Consider the following 27,176-nt stretch of genomic DNA (forward strand, 5'->3'; position numbering starts at 1 on the left):
CTTTTTCATTAACACTTATAAGGAAGCGTTAGTTCCTAAATCACTGTTCACTTCCTGTCGCCTCTTTGTAGCTGTACATTTTTTGCCGCAGATAAAGCTCTCGTCATCACAAGCAGAACCAGAACTTCAACCTGAATTTGTTGTTCTGTATCAGATATTTCCTCCCAGATCGTACCTCTCCTTTTGTTTTATTTATGTGCATCTTCTTTATCTTTCAGTTGAATGCATCACTATATACTTTGCACTCCCCCCTTTTCCTTATCTCTCTTCCCTTCCCTCCCCCAGCCGTGGGTTTGTCTAGCTTGTATCTGGATTCCCATCTCTAGTGTAATTTATATATTTAATCTGGTTTTACCCAGACTTTGCTTTGGGAGAGGGCTCCAACCCACTTGCCAACTGGCAATAAGCGTTTTTGGTTTTTGCTGCTTTTACTTGTATTTGGTGTTCCTTACTCTTGACCAGTCCATCCCTTGCCCTCCAGATTTTTCTCCTCGCCTTCTTGAACACTGATCCTTTCTGACTTTTGCTTGCGTCCTCCTAAACACATCCTTTAACGTGCTTGCGGGAGAGGGTGTCAGTATGTAACACGATTCTTTTCTCCTTTAGTTTATTCTCTTCTTACTCAATTCTCCCAGGACTCCCCACATCCCCCTCCTGCTTTTCCGGCCCCCCCCGTAACTTTGTTACTTTTCCTCACCACTCAGAGCAATCAGTGGTCATTAGGCTCGAGAGGTTTAAGGTTTCATTTGTCTAATAGCAATGTGAGTGGTGATAGCTTCTCGGGGCTGCGGCTGGCAGCCTGGGGTGATTTCACTTTCAGTTTTGTGCTCACTTTCTCTTCGGTTGTTGCGTTTCTCGCACTCGCTCGCTCCCTCTCACTGTGTTGTCTCATCTTGCCTATGCTGTCTGGGAGGGGGAGCCCTGCCTCCTCTTGCCTTCCTCAGATCAATGCCCTGGCCACTCACTTTCTGATGTTGCACGACGGGAAATGCTTTGAATACTTACGACATGGCCGCTCACATTGATTGCCAAGATTGACAGCAGTAACCATCGCCTTCACTTGTTTCAGGAGGGAAAAAAAAAATAATAATGAACCTGATTGTAACCAAATCTCCAGGCAACCCATCAGCAAACTTCTAACGATCCGGATCCTGCACAGCCATGGCCCGGAGAAATACCAGCAGACTTTAGTGCATTTATTTTTATTTTATTTGCTGAATTACTCCCCGTTTATTTCTCTCCTTTCTACATCCCCTTGCCCTTTTTTTAATGAAAATTACTGAAGCGCGTAAAAAAAGGGGGGGGCGAGTGACTCTCCCAATGCTTTGTGCCACACCGGATTCCGAGGAGGTAACCAGGAAAAAAAAAAGCCCTATTGTGTTGTATACCTGTTGTTTACTATGGTGTGTAGTGCAGCATTGCTAGGTGGTGGTGGTGGTGGTGGCGGTGGCGGTGTTTTTAATGGGGGTTCGCTGGATTTATGTCGCTTTGCAGGAGAGAATCAGGGTTTCCCTGCGCTGTCTTTAATGGGTTGTTAGTTGCAATTGTCTAAAACAGCAGCGTCCGGAGGTAGATGTGTTGTTTAGCTTTTAACATTCTGAACTACCCCCCCCCCCCCACGCGATTATTTACTTTTATACCACGAGGGTTTATTTTATTTTATTTTATTTTGGAAAAGTACTTACAGTCTCCTCCGTGTGTGAGGTTTCCAAGGCTGTGAAATCTTTTAGGGACCTTAAGGACTCCACTTCCTTGAAATCACAACACTTTCTCATCCTCCCCGAGTTGAATCTATTTTAAAATGTAGTGACAGATCAGCGTTGTATTTTAAGATCACCCACGGCAGAGAACACATGGTGCTAGGAGAGATAGTTTCTTACGTACAGTAACACAAGAGAGAGAGAAAGAAACCCTAAATAAATCTTTCAGAGCAGAAAGCTGCTATCATTACTCCGTAGTGTTCGCGTGGGTTTGTCCTCCGTGGATAGACCCAAAGAAACAGAATGGAAGAGGATGCAAGGACTTTTTATAGCGATTTTAAATTCTCCGTTAAGTTTGAGGTGGGTAATTGCATTGAAGTTTGCCACAAACGTGCTGTTCGTGGAGCATATTATACAAAGATATTGGACCAGTGAGTGGTAATATTGCGTTTGGCCACAGAGGGGCACTATCCCGAGGATTTGCAGTTCCTGTGGTGGCGTCTTATCTCTCCAGGCAGAAGGCTTGGATAAAGTTATACTGAAAACTTTAAAATTGATATCACACCCTAATTTGTGATACACAAGGAGGGGGAAAAAAGACCATCATCAGAGAGCTCTGTTTACACCATGAGAAAGGGAGAGCTGTGCTGCACTGTGGGCTTGTCCACAACATTCAATTTGGGATTTCTTGCTGCCTTAGCTCTCGCCGGAGGTCATGCAAATCGACCTTAAAAGAATGCATAAGCCATAAATTAAAATAAACCCTTAGCCAGGGGCTGATCCATAAGTAGACAATACCTAACCTGGACAAAACGGCTTCCTTTGCGAGCTGAAAAAAAGAATAGCGCCTAAGCTAAATGCAACGTAAGTTTTCAGGAAGTATTTCCCTTATATATTTTTTTAATTAATCGCAATGCAACTACATATAGTAGCAGTTTATAGACAATGCTGTAAGAATCTGAGTGAGGCACGGTGTGTTTGTGGAGAGCTTGTGCTTTCTCGAGTTTTCACTCTTCGGAGCTGTTGCTGTGTTTGATTATGGAGAAGAAGCCTCTTTATGTAATCAGGTTTGATGTTTTATCTTAAATAATGATCTTAGGTTTATGAAAACCCTGAGTTGGCTACAAATGTATGTAATAGGCACACACACTGTATCTGTGTATACTCATCTCATGAGTGTGGGGTTTTTTTTGCGTTTTTTGGCAATTGTTCCATTCATGATTCTGAAAAGAATGATCAGTAAGAACTAATAATTCTTCTTCTTGAGTTCTAGTCTTTAAAGTAGGAGGTACTGGGCATGCTGGTGATTATTCTTGTGTATATGTCTGTATGTGTGCATCAGTGTGTGGCACTGTCTATGTTTGTGTGTGATCACACACGTTATATGATCAGATACATACACATGTACATTAATAATTTAGCTGTCAGTGAACTACTCTTCTGACGAGATCTTGCCAGCTCCGTTTCCTACTTAATAGCATTGAACAGTTAACCCGCTAGGGCTGCGTGCTTTAGGAGAGCAGGGCCTTGAGGTGAACCAGAGACACTGATCATATCGATTTGATTGCTGCCTTTGCTTTCGACAGGACCGTTTCACAGGGTTTTTTTAAGCACGGGAAAGAGTGAAAGTGGCATCGTGAGAAGACAATTAGTGTTGTGTCTGAGTGTGTCAGGGGTATTTTACAGGAGAAAGTCATCGCGTTGGGAGCCGGGGGGGGGGAGGGAGGAAGGGGGAGATTAGCTCTGTCCTAGGGGTGTTTCCCAAAAACACAGACAGTGAAACTTTCAGAGATAAAGCAGCATGTTTTTCGCCTGTTGTATGCAGATAAGGTATATGTCTGGGTTCATTTAAATAGCCTTCAGCACATAGTCGGCAACTTTTAAAATTTTTATTTTACATTTATGTTGACATTTTTAATATTTCCATCTTTAAAACTGATCAAAAGGACGTGAGAGAAGAACCCAGTCTTTAACGCAGGGTTTCAACAAAAATAAACGAATTTCCCTTTTCCATATTCGTGTAAAGGGGGGATTCTGAAGCCTGTTTTGAGACTTTAACTTGACTTGACTTGTTTTATTGACGTGCTTGTGCCCACTCACTTAATTAGCCATTATGCCATAAAGTAAATAATGAAATGGATGAGATGTATGAATATAATCTGCCATTATATACAAATACTGAATAGAAAAGACAGCCGCCTTTTTTACTTTTCCACAAGCCTACGGCATATCATGAGCTATTTTCCATAACTTTATTGCAGGTTCCTCCTGGCATGAGATTTCTTGTGTTCAATATTCACAATGTTATATACACATCGTATGCACATTATAATAGTGACCATACTAGCATTTCATTCTAGTAAAATAAAAATAATCTATTTATAGTGAGTACATTGAAAAGAAAATAATTAGGTCACTTTGATTATGCTGCAGTTTGAAGTAGCATAACACCTGGCAGAAACTACTTAGCATTTTCTTTAAACTCTGTACTATCCATAACTTTGTTTCTTATAATACATTCTTGTGTTAAGTGAGAAAGGCTGTTTGTAAAACAATCCCCTGGCTAGTCCCACTGTTGGGTGAAGTTGATCCTGTAATGGCATTTTGTTTTGAACAGTTGCTGTAGTTGAAGTTCCCTCATAAGGTAAGGTGGCACTGGGTCTGAAAGGAGGTCCAAATGCCACATTTATAATTAGACTGCCAATTCAGCACATTGTATCCATTGCTATACAGGGATATACTGCTGTGTCTGGTCTCTCAATAGCCTGTATTCAGAATTAGCCAATTCAACTGCTTAAACTTCGGAGTCAAATTTAGAATAGGCAATGAGAGAAGGAAAGAAAGAGAACAATAATGCTTTCTCTTTTCCTGAGCTAGCTATTAAAAGCCAAAGAATGTACGGAAACCAAACCATGCACTGTACTTGGAATCAATACATCAAACGTAGTTTGGCCAGTCTGCACGTTTTTTTAAATTTTTTTTTAAAGTGCACTTGAGGGAGGTGGAGGGGGGTAGGTGACACAGACTACCCCCCCAGCCTTGCAAATCATTCAGAATGGGATGCTAATCCAGTCAGTGCAGTTTAGAAGGTTATTTCCCTAGAAATTGTGTGTGTGTGTGGGGGGGGGGGGTGGTTTCCCCAGAGGGAGAACGCGTATTAAAATAAGGAGCTGTCAGTGCAACTTGCCCTGGGTTTAGAGAGTGAGAGAAGTGCTGCTGATTTCAGGTCTGACCACAGATGCTTGGACAAACCTTGGCAGGTACTTTCCCCAAATGTTAAGGTCCTTACATGCAGAAGAAGTAACTTTCCCTGGCATTGTTAGGCAGCTGCCTGCCTTAACTCCAGTGCACGCAGCCCTCCTGGCAGGGTATGTATAGAGGCCACAAAGATGCTGGGAGGGATGCTCTTTCTGCTTTGCAGGGCTGAGGTTGTACTCTTAGGTGGAGAGCGAAAGGCGGGTAGTGAATGTGCATCCCCCGGACCCTACCCAAGCAGTGACCTGCTAATTGCTGGGCCACCCACTGGGGCTGCAGCCAGTGACTCCCCGGCCAGCGGAGGCCAGCAGGTTCTGCAGGAGGCAAGACACTGGTTGGTTTGGAGAAGTTCAGCCCCCCACCCCCCGCGCTCCATATCCCGGCAACCACGTTGGGGAGCCACCCAGGCGATTGGGGATGGGAACCAATGTCCCCGGATTGCAGCTCCGGGTGTTGCGGAAGCCCCTGTGAATCTCACGCGGCGATTCAACCCAAGGGATTTGGTGGTTTCCTCAACAGCCCCAAATTTCCCCCGCAAAAGGCTGGGAGCCAGCGCGAGAGAGGGCTGGGGCAGCGGCCGCAGCAGCAGCAGCAACAGGCAGCTCAGGGACGCGGCGGCCTGAGCGAGCGAAGCAGCAGCCCCGCAGCAGGAGAAGGACACACACGCTAGGTCTGAGCTCAGGAAGGCTCCAAGCCCCGGGACACCTCGCACTGGGCACTTGCTGCTGGCGTGCCTCGTGCGTTTGTGCCTGGGTTTACAGCGCCTGGCTCCTTCTCTGCTGGTCACGCTTTCTGTTGCGCCCCAACCTCTCTGAACCTAAAGCTTTAAGTCATTCGGGAATGAACACGAGGGGCCCTTTGGCGAACCACATGCGCTCCTCCTTTCTCTTACTTTCCGCTTCTCATCCTTGCAGCAGCCGCACGGAGAATTTCAGAACTGTCTGTGAGACTTTGCTGGAGACTACTCGAGAGCTTGTCTGGTTTCTTTTCTGTTGGCTTGCAGGGTGCAAGACCAGTGTAATGCGTAGGGAGTGAGAGTAGGATAAATATCGCCATATATACGCATGTACATGTGTGTGTTGTGTTGTATTTTTGTAACTCTCTGCTACCTTATTACACCAAAGAATCATTTAAAAATACATACACCTTTATGAAAGCAAAGAGAGAGGAGAAGAGCAGAGTTCGTACCAGTTCCCCAAGCCAGGCCAGTCGTACAGTATCTGACTTGTACAAACAATTAGCCAGTGCCAAGAGTTAGTTGCCTCTGTTGTCAGTTGTTTTTTGTCAATAAATATTGTTCCACTCCCCCTTTATTAGTAGTGCTGTGGGGGGGGGGGCGTTTTTAATGTGTGGCTAAAGGTTGCTCAATTCAGGCCAAACTTTTTCTATTTAATAATAATAAAAAAAATCACTGGAGGTGTTTTCCAGGAAGTCCTCCCTCCTGTTATGAGTTGAAATGTCTGCATCTCTTTAAAGGCCTTCAGAGTGATGAAGACCAGGACTTTGCACCATGATAGCAAAACCAAATATTTTCTTCTCAGTGGGCACAGAAAGTTTCTTCAGTCATGACCTTATATCTATTAAACACCTTAATCACCTTGGGAGATATCACTTTTTCAGGAAGAATATCCATTAATCTTTTACAGTTGGTTTGATTCTCCTCTAAAAAAGTATGTGGATCAAATGTAAAAAGCTACTGACACTTTTTTTCCCCCATAAAACAAAGAATTATGGCAGAGAAGTAGCAATATAGTTTTCTCTATAGTATGTATTGTGGGGTGATGTATATTTCTCTCTCAGTAATGTATCTTAAAAGATTACTGGGCGTACTTGGCAAAGGATACCTTTAACAACTTATACTTTAAATGTTATGTAAATAAAAAAGTGGTTTATTTTTGTGTGCGTATATAAACTATGTCCATCTCTGTAATCGTACAAGGATGTATTTTTTAAGGTTTCTGGCAATAATATAAATCATAAAAACAGAGCTTTGAGTAGCTTGTAAATTATGCCAGAGACCCAAGATTAAAATACAACCGAATAATAAGTACAGTAGTTTGGGTGTATCTTGTTACTGAAGTGGCAACAAAAAACTCAGACACTAATGTAAAGTTTTTTAATCCTTTAGTAAGTTGATATATTGTCTTTCTTACTGTATTTTTATTTGTTAGAGCTTACATACATTTTTCGGTATATTTTTTTTTCCAGGTAGAATATCATATATAGTATGTTTGGGGACATGTTTCTGCAGTATAACACATGAAATTCCTTTTACTATATAGAACACATATTAGGTTTCTTTATAACAAAAATCTGTAACTATTTAATAATGTATCATTATTGCTCATGGCATCACACTTAAAGTCCAAGGCTGTAAAAAGCTGTGATTAATAAGGCTCTATCTGACACAAGTGTGATATTTGTATGTGTATGTTTGTGTGTATGTATGTAACCATATGCAGAGGAGGGTGATTGTGGAGATGTGTTGACTAGAAAGCAACTGATTTTTACCATGATAAAACTGGATAATGACTTGTTTTCAAAGCATGTCCATGATACCAATACATTATTCTTTTAATACATTATTCTATAGCAACAGCAAATATTTGTGACATCACAATGAGAGATTTCATGCCAGTTTTTAGTTTACTATCTTTTAGAAAGCCTTCAGTTATTTGGCACCAATGAAACTGCTACACATAACCATGGTATATTCAAGTATTCAGTGAAGTTTTAAATAATTCTCTTTCAATTAGCACAACAGGAACTTGAAAAATGGATTTTCTCTTAAAGGAACAAGAATCATTACATGCAGGTTTCTTCCCTCCTCTTGTATATTTTAAAAACTTCATATTGGTTTTATGGTTTTTGATTAGTCTCTCTAAATAAAATTAAAAAAACAAACAACACTCCTGCCCTCCCTCCTGCCAAGCTTGAAAATGATGTTTGGAAATGATTAGACAGTAGAAGTATTTTTATCACATTTCTCTTGAGGTTTGCAAATTTGATTGGGTAATATAAAATGGGGTACATTACTGAAGTTGGTTAATCAGAGTCATTCATTTATAACACAGAATACATATATATCAATTGATGTTTTTGAAGTCAAGCGAAACATTCCATCAAGTTAATGTGTTTAAGAGTATCATATCAGGCACAGACAGGTACTAGAAATGATAAAAAGCAGATAACTTGCAACAAAATGATTTACAGATGGGTCATTATCTACTATAGTGAGGTTACAAAGATCATATTCTTTATAAAAACAGAATGTAGTTTCTATAGAGTTAGCAGAATTATTTAGACAAATCTGAATAGTGAATGATTTCTGAAGGACTGGTAGAATTTGTCGAAGACTGCATATATTACATTTCTAACCCTCTTGTAGTCTGCATATTATTTTAATATGTGGAAACGTACTGGCATGTGTTTTAAATACTTTTTATGCTGGGAATCCCAAAAATAAGTTTGCTGATAAAATGCTTTTTTATATTCTGTATACATTAGATATTTAAACTTTAAAGTTTTCATAAGAACCTTTGTGTAGAGTAAGACTAAATTATCCACTCTTCAGTGAGAATGTAGAACATTTATTTTACCTGCTTTAAATGATATGGGAAAGCATTTTAACTCTTGTAGTGCAGTTAGGAAACGTGTGTTTAAAATATGCATGGAGAATTTTATGTTATCTACACATTTAAAAAACAAACAAACAGTGGGAAGGTGGTTTTTTTATTTTGTAGGATTGCTAGGTTTAAGAACCTGCTCAGTGTGGTGGCTGAGGGTATAAATGATCACAGCTGATGCATCTCTTCTATAGATTGGTAGACAAGACCCTAGTTAAATGTTTGCTATTCACTTCTTCAACAACATATAGAGGCGTGCACTCCCATTATTTCTCCAGTCTACTACGGTAGACTGACATTAGGCAATATGAAACCCTAAAACCTCAGAGTTGCAGTATTGATTTAATTTTTAACTGCAAATCCTTCATATCATTGTTCAAAATATCTAACTTTACACCAGTATTAGCCATTCTTTTTATAGTGACACCATGCTTAGTAAAAAACTTCTAAGCACTGAGGTCAGGTGTTGAGATTGGATTCTAGTTTATTTTTTATGAATCAGATAAAGATTTCTGTGCATGAGACCGTATGTGAAGATGAGAGAACAAGAACATTTCCATATCAAAGGCAATATATCTGAGGCTGCATAGTAATTAAAATGCAGTGGTTTGGACTCTGTGCAGTAGCACTTAAGCAGAGCGTTGTTGGGACCTTGTGCAGCATGCAGGCGGTTGCCACTTGCATACTTCTAGAAATATACTTATAATTTTGTACAAACATTTATGACAGTCCACACTTTTCTGTGGATAATTTGTATTTCATCCAAACCATTCAAAGTAGAAGATATTTTTTTGAGCAACCCCTTCATTATGGCTTTTGTGCATCAACTATTTTTATTCTGCTTGTTTGTATTTCCTCTTACCAGAATGATGGCTTGTTTATATTCAGATTTTTTTTTCTATTTTTCTAAGACCCCTTCTGTATATCACTCAAATTTTAATGGAAATATCTTCTTAGATTAATTGAAGATAGCATGGTTTATTATATGCTGCATTTTAGAATAAATTCACTGTATGCATTGGAACAGTGTATTTTTAATAATACAATACGCATTAAAAAATTCTGACTAATTCTTACATGATACTAAGGGAATGAGGAAATTACTTCTAAGGTCCTGTCTAGGTGGAGAAATTGACCAGCATAGATATTGGGGGATAAACTATTCTGTAGTAGCTATTCCAGAATAGGTCCACATGTGGTGACTTTATTCTGGATAATTAGTCTGTTCACAAAGCAGAATAATTATACCAGATTAAAAATTACTTTTATTCCAGAACAGAGAATCTGCAAGGAGAACTATTCTAGAATGGCTATTCTGGAGTAGTTTATTCTATAGTAGCTATGCCAGTCCATTTCCCCATGTAGACAAGGCCTAAGAATACTTTAATCTCAGAATGCACCTCAAGTGTCCTCATCACCCCTAGCCATTTATGCTAGGGATTCCTATTATCTGTTACATCCACTTAGTAACCAAAATTATTAATTAGAAGCCATCAGGAAACTTTAAATATAAACATATTTTTGTATCTTGTAAAAGTGCTCTGTTCTGTTAATCTTATTATAAGTCTCACTTTAGCCATTTCTTTTCCACTTTTAGACTCTGATTGTTTTAGGAGTATGACACTTGAATGTAATGGACCACATGACCAGGATTTTACAGCATATTGTGTATGCATTTGACATCAGTATTATTGTGGATGAGCTATTAAACTAAGGTCCTGACCATTTGTAGTTAGCAAAGAGCCCATGACATTGTTTTGCAAGAGTAGGGTTATTAATCTCAGTGTCATGGCCAAATTCCAATTTAGGTAGGATATAGTTACCCATCTAAATTTCCCCCTGCAGTTTCATCAACTGGATGAGTTAATCCTCACTTCCTCTCAAAAATACAGTTGTGTAGTGTCACTGGTGCAGAAAATTTATTGTGTTTTTATCCAACTAGTGCTGCAGTGTAGCAGTTGGTGATGTTATCACTAGAGCTATATAATCTGTAAAGCATTTTGGGAGCCTTCTCAAGGAAAGGTGCTACATATATGTTGTAAGTGATTTATTTTATTGTTAAGATGAACAGTTAAAAAGATTATATTTATTCAGTTTTTTAGTTCTTGAGCTAGTTTTGGAAGAAAATGTTTAGAGAGATAGGGACAGATCCTTAGCTGGTGTAAACCAGCATAGCTCTATTGCAGTGTTCTCAAACATTTATACTGGTGACCCCTTTCACACAGCAAGTCTCTGAGTGTGACCCCCTCCCCTTATAAATTAAAATCACTTTTTTATATCTATTTAGATCTATCATAAATGCTGGAGGTAAAGCAGAGTTTGGGGGTGTGGAGGCTGACAGTTCACAACCCTCCATGTAATAACCTCGTGATCCCCTGAGGGGGGTCCCGACCCGCTGCTCTATTGGGAACTATGCCATTTTACATCAGCTGAAGATATGGCCCACAGGAGCTGATCTAGCTCCCACTGGAGTCAATGGAAAGACTTCAAGGGGACTTCAAAAGGACCTGCTGTCACTTAAGTCAATGGCAAAACTTACATTGATTTCAGTAAGTCAGGGTCAGGCCCTTATGTGTGATGCTATCTTTTGCTCTTTGGATGAAATTAATTCCCCACTCTTTTGCCCTGCAAAGATTAAGTAACTGGAATTTATCTCTTTCAAGTCACCTCTTGGGCTCTCTCTCAAGAGCTGCTCTTCCAGTGGATCAGATGGAGTAGGAGATGCTGCTGCTTCCTCACCCATTATGTGTGGTTTCTGGGCCAATGAATCCATGTAATAATCCTGGAGACTGTGATTGTGCATCCTCCCCTCCACACCCACATCATATGTGGAGTGCAGGCTCCTTGCCTGCAGATCCTTGTATATAGTCCCTATGCTGAGTGCTTCACAACAAGGGTGAATTTCACTTAGTCCTCAGCACAAGTATATGGGTTGTACACAAGCAAAGTTGTCATTTATGTGCAGTGATGTATAGTTCAGGGTATTTTTGTTGTGGTTTATAATAGAGTAATGCCTATGTTCAACTATTTTGGTGGTGCCTGATTTACTTAAGTACTTTCTTAAATTTAATACTAAAATATCCTCCTGACTTGCCAAAAATTTTAAAAGGCAAATGTCTAAAAAGGCTTTTATGTTCCCAGACACCATTTGATATTTTAAATACAATCACCTTTTTGTCTGTAAAATGTAGACTTTACTATTTTTGATATGTGCATTCAGTTTTAAAATAGGATTTTCTGTCCCAGCTGCAAACTTAACTACAATTTGTATTTTTTGTGTGTGTGGACAGACATACATTCATTGAACAGGATTGTTAAAACATACTGTGGATAATGTGTCCACCATGAAATGTATATCATCAAGGTCCTACTCTTAATATTTTTTTCCCTACTGGAGGGTGGGAAAAGAGGCAAAAAGGAAAACACCAAATGAATCTTTCCCCCACTAAAAAAGCATCAGAATGAGAGAGAGAGAGAGAGAGAGAGATGTGGGGAGAAGGGAGAGATCCTGTTGTCTCTTTTTTTCTGGTTTGATGGTATACCTAGTTACAGTAGATGCAGCTTTGATTATGGAGTCACTTGTGCACTTCCTAATTATGGTGGTGCCTTGTTGCCCTGAGCAGGATCAGGTCTGCATTGCGGGAGGTGCAGCATAGACATAGAGTAACTTGTAGTATTTCTCCTTTTGGTTAGTGATTGTAACCTTTTTATTTAAAACAAGTTAGATATGATCAGCCTTTTCATCTTGGCTTGGTGGGATAGAAGGTGATGAAAGGGGAGGTATGCTAGGCCATGAGGACTATGTTTGGAGAAATGTAAGGATATGGAAAAACCCATAGGAGAGAAAAGATTGAGGAGGAAAGATCTTGCCAGTTAATATTCTACTTACTGGGGTAAGATCACACATAACTTCTTCTTGGTTCTGCTGCACAATACTTGAAGAGAGCATTTGTTGTGGTGTAAGTAATGTTGCTTATGTTTAGATTACTTTTAGAGCATCCCAACATACAAGTTTGCCAGCATGCCTACTTGAAAAGGGAATATCCCAAATTTAAGACTCTTCTTCCACATTTTTTTCTTAAAACCTCTTTACCCCCTGCTCAGGCCACTTTCCACTAGCCTATTCCTCTTCTTTCCTCACTTCTCAAGTGTGAGAGACAGGGGCTGCTCACTGCCATGTTTCTTGTGCTGTTCAACACCAGAATACTTTCCTGATCAGTGCTCAACAAATTGCACTGGCCAAGTATGTTGGACAGAACTTGTGAGTTCTGATGACTGCAATGAGTGAGGGAGTGGAGTAGGCTGGTTGATTCAAGGTGGGCAGCGTTCTCCTGCAGCCAGCAGAACTGGGACTAGTGAGAACTGGTTAAAAGACAGGGCTGGCTCAGGAGGAGTGGGAAGATAAACAAAACTGAAAACTTCCTCCAGCATATCTCTTTCAAGTCTCTGGGCAGCTTTGCTAGGTTGGTGTTTTTACATCTTTTCTAAACGTAGTCCCTCCAAAAACAAAGTAAAAGAAAAGTAGCAGAACTTTGTCTAAGTTCTGTGTGTTGTAATGGAAAATAGAGTTAAGGTTTTCTTATTGATTATGTGAGATCTTGAGTTTGATCCAACGTAATACAAAACAAGGTTCTCTTCTGTTTCTTACTGGGCCCATTTAAACTTTGTAAATTAATACAACAGGTCACAGTGCTAAGAGCTCTGTATGCACTGGAAAGAAGCAAAGCTGATTGGGAAGTGTCAGGTGAGCAATCAGTCACTGGGATTTCCTCAGCTTCAAGGAGGAAGAAAGGAACTATCACTGGCCTCAATCAAGTCTTGCTTTTCTGGGCTTAGAGAGCAGACTCCAATTGACTTCTCTACCCTGTGGCTTATAGAATCGTTGGCCGGGAAGCAGGCCACAGATTCCCTGACTATCTTGTAGAATTCCTGCCACTGGGGGAGGAGAAGTGAGTTTACTCATTATCATGCCTGCTGGCTTCCTGGTGCATTCAGGCAGTTTCTGGTAAGAGAGTGAGTGGCAAGTGGCTCCCTATAGCTCCCACAATTCCTCATCACCTTGTTCTCTTTGTAAGGTTGGGTGGAGATGTGACATTGGCATAGCAGAGACAACTTCTCTGTTTCTCTGCACTGTCCTATCAATATGCCTGAACAGACCACCCTTAGGTGAGAGAGCGTATAATAATTAATAATAATAAGGGGTTTAGGCACATAAATGTGATTCTAGTTTCAGCTCTCTAACAGACTTCTTTGGTTGCCTAGCACTAGTCACTTAATCTCTCTGTGTCTCAGTTCTGCTATCTGTAGAATGGGGAATAATGCAACTTCCCCATTTGACCAGGGATGGTGCTAGGTGGTCATAGATGTCCTGTAATAAAAAGGAGTCAAAATAAGGAGAAAAGGTGGGTGGGGAGAGCAGTGTTTCCTCCTCACCATTGCAAAGGTTGGGTAAGCAGTGCTCTTCCCTAGTTCCCTTTCCTCCTTGGTCAATGAAAGTTCTCCCTTTTGTTTCAATCTGCTTTACCCACTGATAATAAACAATACTGATTTAATCCTTGACCTGTATATCGAGACTGTGACAAAGGTGCTAATTAGTGCTCTTTATTATGGTGGTTTTTATGTGTGGGGGTGTGTGTCCATGATCAAGTGGATTGAAAACACCATTTCATATAGGTCAGCTGTCCTGTATTATTGAGATCGAATAATGGGGCCAAATTAACACCCATTACTTAGAAGCAAAAGGTTTTGTATCTTCTGAGTTTATCCAGTCCCTCCATGGAAGAGAGAAATAGGTAGGAGAGAGAAGGTAAACTACAATGGCAGCCAAAAGAATAATTTATGAAGGCTGGCCATAAGCTGAATTTGAGGTTCTGTGATCTTCATTGCACAACATGATGAAAAGCAGAATTAGAAGGAAATCTTCCTGCAGAGGATAAGGTGAGTATGGTCATTGATGGCAATGTAACATTCAGGATTAATGGTTGTTGAACCCACTCCTGGTAGGCTTTCAGACAAAACACATACAAAATGATGTGGACAACAAATAACAAAGTGAGGGACAAAGCCCACCCTAATCTTTTGTGGTTTCCTCTTTGCCTTCATGGAAGATTTCCTTTCAATTTCAGTATTTCAAAGTGTGGAATGATAAGATAAAGAGGGTGAACGTTTGCTTCCCCTCATGCTGCCTTACTGTGGCTCCCACCATGATATTTCCTGTCCTCAATATATTGTATCCCTAGTATTAATAGTAAGTGGATGCAAATCAGTATGGCATCTGGTAGACTGTTTTCAACTGACCAGGATAAACAGCAGATATGGAATTTATCTACATGAGACTGTGACCTCCTCACACAAGTGGTATTCCTACAGGTAGGTAATGAAGCACCCCTACTGAGTGTAGCTAAAGTCCAAATCCTCAGTAGAGTTATTACATATAAGATATACTAAAGCTGTTCCTTGATTTTTTTTTTTTAAATCCTCTCGCTGTTGTAGCTGGAACAGCAGCTGCCGCTGGTCTCTGCTGATATCACACTGTGCTGAATTGGTCCTTCTTGAAAGTGTGTGGGAGAAGAAAAGGGATGACAAAACAAAGAGAAAGGAAAAGGAGTGGAAAGGACAAAGATAGAGAGGAGAGACAAGGGGAGTGCATTTATTTGAATTATATGTATGATCAGTGACACTGTTAGGACTTTTGGACATATGTGAGAATTTCTGAAGTCTTTCCACATGATTATTTGTGTAGCTTTAATTATTTAAATATTTTATTAAAGTTATCTTAATACTGTGTGTAGTGTCAATCCAATCAGTAAATCAAAACAGTACACAGTAACTTAAAGGAGGCCCAGTTTGTGCCTGCTATCCTTGAGGTAGAGTTCCAAATTCCTTCTCAGTTCCATGTAACTGGCTCATAACAAATTCTTTGAGGGTGAAATTATCCATGTTTGGTCTCATACAAAAAATGAGCTTTTTTTTAGAAAGATTGATTATCAAATCTGTTCAGTCATTTTTTACATCTGTCAATCTATTTTGTGTGTGTGTGAACACATGCGTGCCTCCACACACACACACGTATAATTAGGTTGAATGTCTTAAATAAAAGTTTGGTGTTTTATCCCTCATTTTAGAAATGGATTGATAGTAAGATATGTTAAGTCTTCAAATTCTAAAATATCATTTTAAATTAGTAGTCCACTCAGACTGTTGCACACAAATGTGTGTGTACTCAAACAACTTTGAAGTTTGTATGAAAGACACTATGCAAGATAAAGTTGTGGGGTTTTGAGTCCTTACCTTATGAATGGTAGGGGAATAGGTTGCAGGTCTTGTAGGATGAGCAGGTTTGAGCTGGCTGGGAGCAATACAGAACTGAAAAAGGAGCTTTATGGGTTGGCAGGCAGAAGATTATTCATTAGGTAGAAGGAACTCAGTTTCTGGGGTAGTGTGCACTAGATTGAGAGAAGAGGAGAGAAAAAGGAGTATTGGAGGGACAGAGTGGGGAGGGAATCAGAGGAAGAAAGAGGAAAAATGGAAAGATTGTGTCAGAATGATGGTAATGGATGAGACGCATCCAGTTACAGAGGTGAGTGTATGAATGGTGTTTCGTTGATGACTCAGGAGAGGCAAGAACTCTTCTTCTTCTACTTTAACCATCCTCCCTTCCCCCGAAAAAATCAATTCAGAGGACAAGACCCTGAATTCATCCATTCCGCCACCCACAACCAAACAGGAATATTATACTAGCTGAGACTTGGATTAATGCCTGCAAGGCTGTATAGCAATCATTGCCAAGGCTGTATGGTCCCAAGAATTGGGACAACTGCCTCCCAGGAAGCTGTGTGACTGTGCTTTGGGGATGGGATTTTTTGGGCTTCCACAGCAGGCTGCTCTTTTTTTGGCCTGCTAGAAAGCCACTACCTTCAGCCTTCCAGTGTGTGTATTGATATTGTTGGCTGGATTGAACCCAGTGTGCTGCATCTGTTAAACAGAGCTGTCAGTGCTTGTAAATATACGGGAGAGATGAAAATAGGGGATCAGTCTATACTTAGTACCAAATGGGGCCTTGTCCTGAAAGGCACTGAGCTACCGCAACTCCTATGGGAAAAGTTACAGGTCCTCCCCACATCTAAGGATAAGGCTCACAGTTAGTAGGATCATCCTATTGCTGTAGTTTCTTCAGTAGATCTGAATAACTTTTGTACTGTATATGTCAACCTTTCTCAGGAGAAAAAAAAGGTTTAACCGGTGTTTCTGACTGTAGTGATTTCTGTTGTGAAAGCTGCTTGATTATTCTAGTTTCAGCCATCTACTGCAGTGGTTTTCGATCTTTGGTTCACAGACCCCTTGGAGTGTGCAGAGTGTCTAAGATTTCCACACCTCCATTCAAAATTTTTTAGGTGTCCACAAATGAAAAAAGGTTGCAAACCACTGAACTAGTGATTGTGGTTTCAATCTGTGGCTGGTTCTTCATATTTGTTAAATGATTTCTGTGTCACAGTTTCATGCAATTGTTGAAATGAGGCAGAACAGCCATTAAATTAAATATCGGTTTCAGACATTGGTCATGTGATCAGACATAAAGATGTGTTTTCTTTCTTGACATTTGATTTCTATGTTTTTTTGTTGTTGTTGTTTAATGGTCAGCCTGTCACATGGTCAGGATTAGCAACCTTCTTGGGCTTGTTCTATCTAGAAGGCTATGGATAGCTTCTGATGGGTATGGCTCATATTATGTAATTACTGACACTCAATAAATATGTTCTTAATAATCAGCTGATGTTTAATGTGAAATAGCTAAAATGTTAGATCAAGATGAAGTGCTTTGGGCCAGATTCTAATCTTCAATTTGTTTTCAACCTTGCTATTTATCTCAAAATCTGCTAATGCGCTTACACAGTTGTGTTAGCATATGCGTAACATACCTCTGGTGGCGTGTGACCAGGATTCATCACCAAATTTGGTCCAGTGGTTGGATCATTAGCTTCCCTGGGCTAGATACTGATGGGGACCATGCCGTGAACGCTGATCCATGCCCCCTCTCCCTCCCCTCCGTAACACAATAAGAGAGACCAGTAACACTAAAGATACTAGCTGTTTACTTATTATTCCTTTTACTTCCAGTTTTCCCTGCCTTCTACCAGCTCTTTTGTTGTCATTCTAAAATAATATTCTGTGTAACACTTCTAACTAATGGCAAGCAGCAGGCTTTCTCTCTGTATAGCTACAGCATTCAGTTCATTATTTTGATAGGGTTGTTCTGTGATACAAAATCACTCACCTGAATATTTTTTTATCCCCTCCAAATATTCTCTTTTCCAAGGAGGAAACTAATTCAAAATTATTTCCTTCTTCCTCTCACTTGATCCATTACAGAATGTAATCTTTCTGCTGCTTTTAGTTTTGTTACATTGAATCACAGAAATTAGAGAAAAGAAATAATCTAATCCCTTCCTCTGGCATTGTAAAATTGTTCAGAAAAAATTCTATAAAGATTATTGGGAAAAATCTTGCAATGATGTATGCAATTTGCTCATCATAATCTTTAGATGTCTGATCAATCAGTATAAGCATCACTTACAAATTCTAGGAAAACTCCAACCACCTCTCTCAAAGGCTGAAGTGAATAGGTAAATTTTTGATTGTGTCCTGAAGGTGAATAAACTTTGGCTTTGTCAGACCACCGGAGAAAGAGAATTTCATTGTCTCAATAAGAACTCTCTGCCTGCAGCCCCACAGAATTCAAATCTAGGGACCGTTAACTACCATGGTCTAGCTGAGCTCTGACTCTCTCATTATGCACCATTCCAACAGAAGTATCTAAGGCATCCCGGGTTTAGCAGCATGTAAGACTTACCAGTGTAGTTAGAGTGGCAGTGTGACCTAGCAGTTAGGACACTGGACTGGAAGTCAGAAAACCTAATGTCTAATGTTGGCTCTGTCAGTCCTGTTGTGTGACCTTGGACACATTACTTCACTCTCTCCTCCTGCCTTTTGTCGTCAATTTAGATCCTAAATTCTTAGGAGTAGGGACTGTCTCTCACTGTGTGTTTGCAAAATGGGAACCCAGTTTCAGCTGGGTCCCATAAGCACTGTAATACAAATTAATAATAATAATTGTTGTAACTGTTTCCTTAAATATGTGCAAGTAGATTTTTTTTTTTTACTGTTTGTGGTGGTGCATGCTGTGAATCCTAGAGTAGAATCTCACTTGTAGTTCAGTGTCTGCAAGGGGCTATATTTAAAGTATTACACATTATTTGTTGTCACTACAGTTGAAGATTCAATGATTCATTGAGAGAGTATTGAGAAGCACTAATATTTGACATACATTTATCATCTCATGACTACCCAAATTAGGTGGCCCCAAGATTGCCTTTGAGAAATTTGAGAAATTTGTGTACTGGAAGTGCTCACTATTATGTGGTTACTTTCAAAAGCTCTGAACTGACTCCTTTTATCTAAATCCATGGGTTGAATTTACTATTAATGACAAGGGATTTTTTTTATGCTTTCACTATTGTTCTAGATGTTTATTAAGCCTGACAAGTTGTAGGATTAAGCTTTACAAAGAAAAGGATAATATATCCTATGTTTACAAGTAAGACAGAGGCCAGGTTTTATAAAATTTAAAAAATATTTCTATTGCTGGTGTATAAAATAGATCAGTCAGCTTTCCAAAAAGAATAAATCCAGCAGTGAAGTTGGTTTGTTTGGGAGTTGGTGCTCTCATTCATAATAATTTGTTGGGACCAAGAGCAATGTTACACAGGAGACTTAAAAGCATTCTGAAAAGAGGTAAAATAACAGAGCTCATTCTTGAAGCTAGAGAAATATAGGGTCCGATCCTATGACGAGCTGGGTGCCTCCTGCAAAGTGCTGAGAATCCTTCACTCTTATTGAAATTGGCACCTTGTAGGAGACACTCAGCACCAACTGGGATTGAGCCCATATAAAATCACAGCACCTGATCCTGCAGATACTTACTATCTATTGTGCATCGTGCTTCCTTAGTAGTAAGCACAATGCTTGGAAGTGAACGTCACACATGTTAGCAAGCTGGTGAAACATTGATGGGTTTTGACATGCACCAGGACTTAATTTGATGCACAAAACAGTAATAATCCATATGATATCCTGAATCTGCTTTTGTTTTGTGGTGGAATAACAAGAAGTTCATGGCAATCAAAATTGCTAATTCACCAGAAGAATCTGCCACTAAGAAGTATTAGATGAAACAAGTATCTTTGATTATAAATATATTAAGTTATCTGAGAAATTCCACATAAAGATGTTTGTTTTTATCATTTGCAGTGCAGAATCCTAAGACATCCTAACTTTAAAATGTTTGTATTCATAGACATTTGAGAAAACATCTCTGATGTGTGAGTGCTGCAATGCTAGGTATTTTAATTTTTTGTGTGTGTGTTTAAGTTGTGGATTGTGTATTTAAAATGATGGAATTGGATTTGCCAGTGAGTCTGGTGCACAGGTATCATGTAGCATTGAAGAGGTGCTGCCCTGCTCCTTCTCAATATTGTCACTTCTGGGGAACAGGAGTGAAACTGTTTGTTCCTGACAGCAGACAGCCCACTGCAGGGCCCTGGTTTCATGTTACATTAAGTATTAGTGCTGTTCTTTCAGGAGCTATTATGCTGTGACATCAAAGATTTTCTGACAGGCCAGTTGTAGGTTAGCGCTGAAGTTGTCTGCTGAAATTTTTAAGAATGGAATTAAATATCTATGATTGAATTTAATATGAGATATAGGAAACTGCATATAAAATGCAGCTAGTGGTTAAAGAAAGTTGCAAAATGATTATTTGGTCTGACCTATTTGTCCCTTTTTGTCCAAAGCAATTTTTATTACTTTTAATTTCTACAGAAACTCCAAACATTTTGCCACGTGTTAACACTTTTGTGTAGCTGATCTTGTTCTGAAAGATATTTTGAGAAAAGGACTTTTATGAAATAAAATGCTTAGCTTAGTCTCTGAAATGTATGGTATAAATTAAGCTACGAACAATAATTGTAATGACCTCACTTGCTGATATCCTAATTACTTAAAAGGATCAAGATACATATTTTTTTAAAGTGGTGAGGAAGCAATTTTGATGGCAAGTAGAATCAGGGTAATGATTTAAAGGTTTACATGAGATGCAGAACTCACAGAATGAAGATAAACTATAAATATTTGAATTGAAAGTTTATAGTTCGTGTTGTTCTTAGGAAAACTCTCTGAATACAGTTACCATTGACTTAAAGAGAAGATGATAGCAATTTGAAACAAACTGACTGTGTAGCTGCTCTGGATAAGACAAATACATTCCTGAACACATGCGATCTAAAATGTTCCCGTAGATTTTATGTAGTTAAATCAGCATTGCTACAAAATTATGATTATGTTCTGATGAGGCAAATTTGGCAACAGGAAATATCAAAATTAATTCTGGAAGTGCATGTCTGAATATTTTTGACTATGTATCAAGCAAGTGAATCATCTATTAAAATGGAAAAATATGTACAATAAAGAGTTTCCAGTAACAAATAGTAATAAGCTGAACGGTGCTGGTTCAGTCATAAATGAGATACCAGCATCAATTTGCTTCTACAGAATATAATACTGATTTTTGCCTTTTGAGAAATAAATGAATATAATTTAAATAAGGGCATTAATGGGCACTGAAAGTATATTGATCAACGTGAACAGATTTCTTGTATTACTCAGTATCAATCAATATGTGTGAAATAAATAGTTAAAGACACGTATTTAAAAGAATTGTTCTATATATTTTATATGCACATTGAGACATAAAATCTACATAAAGCATGGCTTCTTTCCTCAGATAGAACATTTTTGGTACAGCCTAAAATATGGGGCCTGATTCTGCAGCCTTACGCAATTAAGCCCATCTGTTGACTGCAGTGGTGAAGTTTACTTGATTAAAAGCTGCAGGATCAAGCTCCAAGTTTGTAGGATATTATAATGTGCTATATATAATATGTTAATTGACTAAAATTGGTTACCCATGCTATTGCTGTATAGTAGCTTTGATCATACACAAATGTTTTTAGTTTATTCTTTATTTAGATGAAATTGCTTGACTTCTCCTTTGATTTTCCTATATTGTCGAACACATTTTGCAGCAAATAAAAACTCAGTTTTATGTGGATGAACATTCAGAAATAGCCATTTTAGGATGAAAACTAAACTCTTTCCATTCCGATGTGTGAAGCCTTTGGATAAGCCTCAGGTAATATTTACTGACAGGTGGTAACAGTGGAATAAAAATGTATCTAAGTCACTTTAGCTTTATAATCTCAACTCACAGCACTTATATTCAGAAAGAAAAGCATGAGAGTTACTGTGCGTGTGCGTGCGTGCGTGCATGTGTGTGTGTGTGTGTGTGTGTGTGTGTCACAGAGGATGGTATTTTTTGTTTTTTAAATACAGATAAAATTCCACAATTGGTCAAAATTAAAAAGGATCAATTGTAGTAATTCTCATCTATCCAAACTTCCATCTGATAGGCTATTTTTTAAGACAGAGAAGCTGGGATCTCTTAGTCAGTCTGTATGAATCATTAGTCCTAAAACTAACCAGACTTTTATGAATTATAATGTTTCCATCATAAAGATTATAGCCTGTGAAATTATTATATGAATATTTTGAAGGTCCACTGCATATCTACTTAACAGAAAGGATTACTGAAGAGCCTAAACCTGCAAAACTGAGGTGCTTTTCAAATGATTTTAACAAGATGTTATGACAATTTGTTTATTTGAACTTTTTGTACAACTGTAAGTCTACTTAACTTTTTGATTGCATTTTATGTAAATAGCTGCAAATGCATACATGAAAAAATCTAGTTAACTACTATACCTGTAAAACATTTGCTGTTGAATAGTTTTAGTAATCACAAAACTGTGAGATTATAGGTAGGGTTATCCTTCAATAAGATAAAGTTTAAGAAAATGAAAAGGCAATATACTTTGTATGCAGGGAATTTAAAAAGTGTCAGTTAAAGCTGTGTTTTGAGGGGAATTCTTAGAAATCTGTTTATACTTTATGGAGCTCATTTGGCTATTTTGGTATTCTGCTCAGTGGTATCCTTTCATTTAGCCTATAATCACAGAGCCTAGGGGCTTTATGTTAAATTCAGGTATATAATACACACCAGTATGTCTGCAGTGTGTCCATCTTTGGATACGTTTGCCTTTTTATGTTCATATTTCCAGCTTAGTTATATTTTTTTCTTGAGGTTTAGAGTGGTTATTATACTTCAGAACAGGAAACTGTTCAGAGAACATGTCAAAAGTTCTGTCATTATAGGAGAACCTAGAATCCTTTCAATTTCCTGCATAGAATGCCTGGTGTTGGCTGGGTAGCTAATCTTTCTTTTTCTATTTAAATAAACAGCAGTAGAACTGACTTGAAAAGCGTGCCACTAAATAGACCATAATACCACTTAATTTAGGTCTAGTGCTTAGCAATCTGGTTTGTTCCGTGTGTGTGTGTGTGTGTGTGTGTGTGTGTGTGTGTGACAGCAGTCACATAAAGGCCAAATGCATACAGAAAAGAAACAAACAATATTATTATCTTTGTAACACAGCAGCAATTATGATTAGTCCATTACAAGTCTGAAGATGAAAAATTTCAAAATTTATGTAAATGTAGATTTTGGGCAAATGTTCAGTTCTCTGGCAGGAACACAGATTGCTGTTACTATTCCATACCTAAAATATGGTTAAATAACATTATTTGTCTGTCTGTGAGCAACAAAATCCAGGAAATTCAAATCTGCAATGGAACAGTCTATCTCTAGCTTATCCTGTTGGGGGAGGAAAATAAGAAGCACCAAGGCATGAGTTAATGACTTAGTGTCAAACTTAAGTTAGAATTTCTTGGCTTTTGTCAGACTCTACACCATTTAAGCATTTTGGGGTAGTCATGTCCCAGTGAGCTCAATCAAAAGACCAAGGACCTGAAGAATTAGAAAAGCATTATAAACCATTCCCAGACATTGGCTATAGAAATTCTAGCAACAATGCACCATCTTCCACCATGCTGCCTGCGCAGATTGCTGCGTCGTGGTTCTTGGACAAACAGCAACAGTGAGAGGAGGAAGGTGTTGGTGGGAAATACAGTCTGGTACAGATTGAACACCTAGAATTTCAAATCTGTGAAACCTTGTGAAGTACACAAATTGGTCCACAGCTTTTGCGATCCAGTTCCAAGTCTCTGACTTGATATTTGAAGCCCTCCATGGCGTTAGTCCTAGCTGCCTGCGAGATCTCTGGGTTCTGATGACAGGCATTTTCCTACAGATCAAAGAAACCATTGACCAGTAGGGAAGAGACTCATATTCTACAGTGATAAGTGTCATATGAGGACCTAGATAGAGAAACCTCTAGTACAAACTTTAAATAATCTTCCACTCATCCTTGAAAGATATGTACTGTAGGCAAGTATGATTATTCCCATTTTGTCGGTTGGGAAACTGAAGTTGGGAGGTTGAGACTTACTCAAACCCACGGACGTGGTCTGGGTCACAGCCAGGGATAGAACTCAGGAGATGTGTCTGGTTTCCAGTCCTATGCTTAAGTTAGAGACTCTCTCTCTTACGTAGTATATCATAATGGAGGTAAGGGATGACTTATTCATTGATATTTTGCATCATTACTTTAAAAATGCAATAAGTATGCATACACCTGCATTTAAAATGTAATTGTACATAGTGTATGTTTTACGCCTGTTGCTCCAGTTTCAGGTGGAGGTCTACATTTCTGCATGGTTTTTGATGTAGCACATGCCTGTTCATATAATCACAGAAATGTAGATTTTGAAGGGACCTCAAGAGGTCATCTAGTCTAGACCTCCTGTACTGGAGAACAAGTATACCTATACCATTCCTGACAGAAGTTTGTCGAACCTGATCTTAAAAACCTCCAGTGAAGGGGATTCCAGTAACCTATTCCAGCACTTAGCTATCCTTAGAGTTGGAAAGTCCTCCCCCCCACCAATATCTAACTGACTCCCTTGCTACAGATTAAGCTGATTACTTCTTGTCCTACTTTAAGTGGACATGCATTTGAGTCATACTCAAGTGAAACTGTGGACTGTGTGTACTGCTATTTATTACCGTTTTCCTCCTACTGCTGCTGATTGCTGCTTTGCATGTTAAGTCATATCACAAGTCCTCTTGCAGCTGCAGCTTTGTCCTGCCACACAGAATCCCAGATTGCAGCAACATCCTCTGGTGAACAGGAATCTCTCTGGAGCTTGCCAATATTGTTCTTGGTTAACAAGCTAGGGCTCTCACCAAATGTGTGACTCGCCTTCTCCCCCCCCCCCTCCCGAGCTCTACTTCCAATTGCTTCCACAGCATGGGAGGCCTTAAATGCAGGCCCCCTTTTCGGTAGTACAGTGAAGAAAGAAGTATCAGAAATCACCAGAAACTTTTAATTTCCTGGATTTTTCTGCGTTTGTTTAATCCTTGTTTCTGTTCTGCGACTCAGTTATATGTTCTCATCTTGAAAACAACATTAAGTGGACTTACACACACACACACACACACACACACACTGAGAGCAGAATATCCCCTTACAGTGTTTACGGCAACACCTCTAGGTGACGGCAGGCAGTAAGCTTTCTTTTTATAGAGCTCCAGATTATAGATCATTAGCTTGATATGATAGCTCAGTGGTGCAAAGTCATTTGAATATTTATTACCCTGCTTAAGACTTTTTCTTTTCAAGTGGGAAATAAATGTGATAAGACCCCTTTCTGTCCCCTTGCTTGATTTGCTAAAGCAGGAGTACACGAAACTGAATACACAAAACTCTAAATTGTATTTCTTTGAACCACCACACTAGAGAGCAGCAACTTGAACATATTAGGCATAAAAGTGTGTTGAATGACTGATCAAGTCTGTTTAAAAAAATATTGTGAAGTCCAGCGCAAGAAAATGAGCTGAATTTTCAAACTTTGACTTGAATACAAGTGAGCTTTATAGATGTGTACTTGAATGGGGCACTGTTAGTTAAGGAAAGTACAAGTTCAAACGCCCTGAAAACTGAGCTTTGCCAACAGTCCATAGACTTTTAGAAATAGTAACAAACCAAACATTGTGTAAATGAAGGTTTTGGAAAGGAGACTATTACAATATGATTAGCAAGACGTGAAAGGCAATAGCAGGCAACAGAGAGACTGAGGCAGGCTCCTGTATTTATTTTAAAGGTAGAATGTTGTTTGTGTGTTTTCATTTAGCTATTTTAAGATGTCTGTGTTTCACTTGCTACAATCACAAATTCCAGCTGCGAATAATAGGAATCATTATATGTAGGTGTAAATGGTGAATTGACTACATTTTTCAGGCTCTAACACACCTTCCTTGTTGGCAGTGGAAAGCAATGAATGAGGCATTTTATTAAAACTGGTGCTTGTGGTTCTAATCAAAGGTCACTGGTTAGCACTCACTTTTCAGTCTCAGATTTGTCTAGATGTTTGATCAGGGGGCTGCAATGAAATTATTATGACAAAGACTTTGTACTAGGCGGTATCTGTCTGCTGAAACTTGAAAGTCTTTGCCACAGTGATGCTGACAGCATGTGAATGCTGAAAGAATGTGCAAGAAATGTTATGTCTTAAAGAAACCTTTACTAAGTATCATCTTCCTTTTGTGTTACGTTTGAAATCATTTCAGTTGCTATTAAGGTACCAGTGAAAAGGTGTTTCATTGATTAAAGGTGGCGTGGTTTTTTTTTTTTTTCACGGTATACTGTATGCTTTAAGACAGTCTTCCCATTACTTACTCTGCTTAGTCCCTGCTGCTCACAGCAAGTTCATTAACATGCAGATATGCAGCGATTGAAGTCAGGCTGCCTTTTACATTGGAGTTGTCTTGATATAATGAGCTTCTCTTTAATGTTCAAAAATTGTTGTTACTTTCTAAAAGGGATTGTTTGTGAATTTCATTAAATTTAATTCCATCTTCAAAGAATTTCAGTATTGTTCATTTTACTACAATTAAAATGCGTTCTGATATTTAAAACTAATTTTTTTTTCCCACAGATTCACTTCAGTTTTTAGGCAATGTAAGATGGGGGTTTGTTTTTAACACGGAAAGAGAAAAGCTGCTATTTAACTGATGGATTCCATATTTTAATTGGTGCCCCATGTGGAAAAACTAGAGAGCAAAAGTAGGTTACCGTTAGGTCTTATTGCTTTGCCTCTTGGACAAAGATAGACACCATTCTCCTAGGGATAGAGAGAAGTAGTACATTACCATGACAGCTACTCACCACTGCTTCATTTTCTTTGTTAAACTAGGCCATGTGGGGGTGAAGGAGAAAAAAACACTGGTCAAGTAAGCCACTGTTGGGGGTCGGTGGGGATGAGACCCTTTATAGAAAAATGTAGTCTGTAGTTTACAGTATTTCTAGTCTGAAAAGCTCGGGAAATCTAAGTGGATACTTGCTACAAGGAGGGACTACTGCCCCAATCCTGTGCATCAGTTTCACATCTCAGCCTTCCGCCTTGTCCTGCTGTTTATTCTGATGCCGATGGCTCTTTGAGACTCTTGTTAAAAAAGAATGTGGCA

At 39.0% G+C, this 27,176-nt stretch overlaps 1 protein-coding gene across 18 annotated transcripts in view; it reads left to right on the plus strand.

Annotated features, from left to right (window-relative positions):
- Positions 1 to 896: 896 nt before the first annotated feature.
- SOX6 (SRY-box transcription factor 6) overlaps positions 897 to 27,176 on the plus strand; it is a 450,079-nt gene continuing 423,799 nt past the window's right edge. For 2 of the 18 annotated variants that reach the window (XM_043516911.1, XM_043516912.1), the window contains exons 1-2: positions 2,155 to 2,564; positions 4,844 to 4,960. The gene's annotated coding sequence lies outside the window, so the exon portion shown is untranslated. Of the gene's footprint in view, positions 1,351 to 2,145; positions 2,565 to 2,653; positions 2,768 to 4,843; positions 4,961 to 27,176 lie in introns of those variants that run through there. The other 16 variants (XM_043516913.1, XM_043516914.1, XM_043516923.1 and 13 more) reach the window with 13 other exon arrangements.

This window comes from Dermochelys coriacea, chromosome 6 (genome assembly GCF_009764565.3).
Source record: "Dermochelys coriacea isolate rDerCor1 chromosome 6, rDerCor1.pri.v4, whole genome shotgun sequence".
Lineage (NCBI taxonomy): Eukaryota > Metazoa > Chordata > Testudines > Dermochelyidae > Dermochelys > Dermochelys coriacea.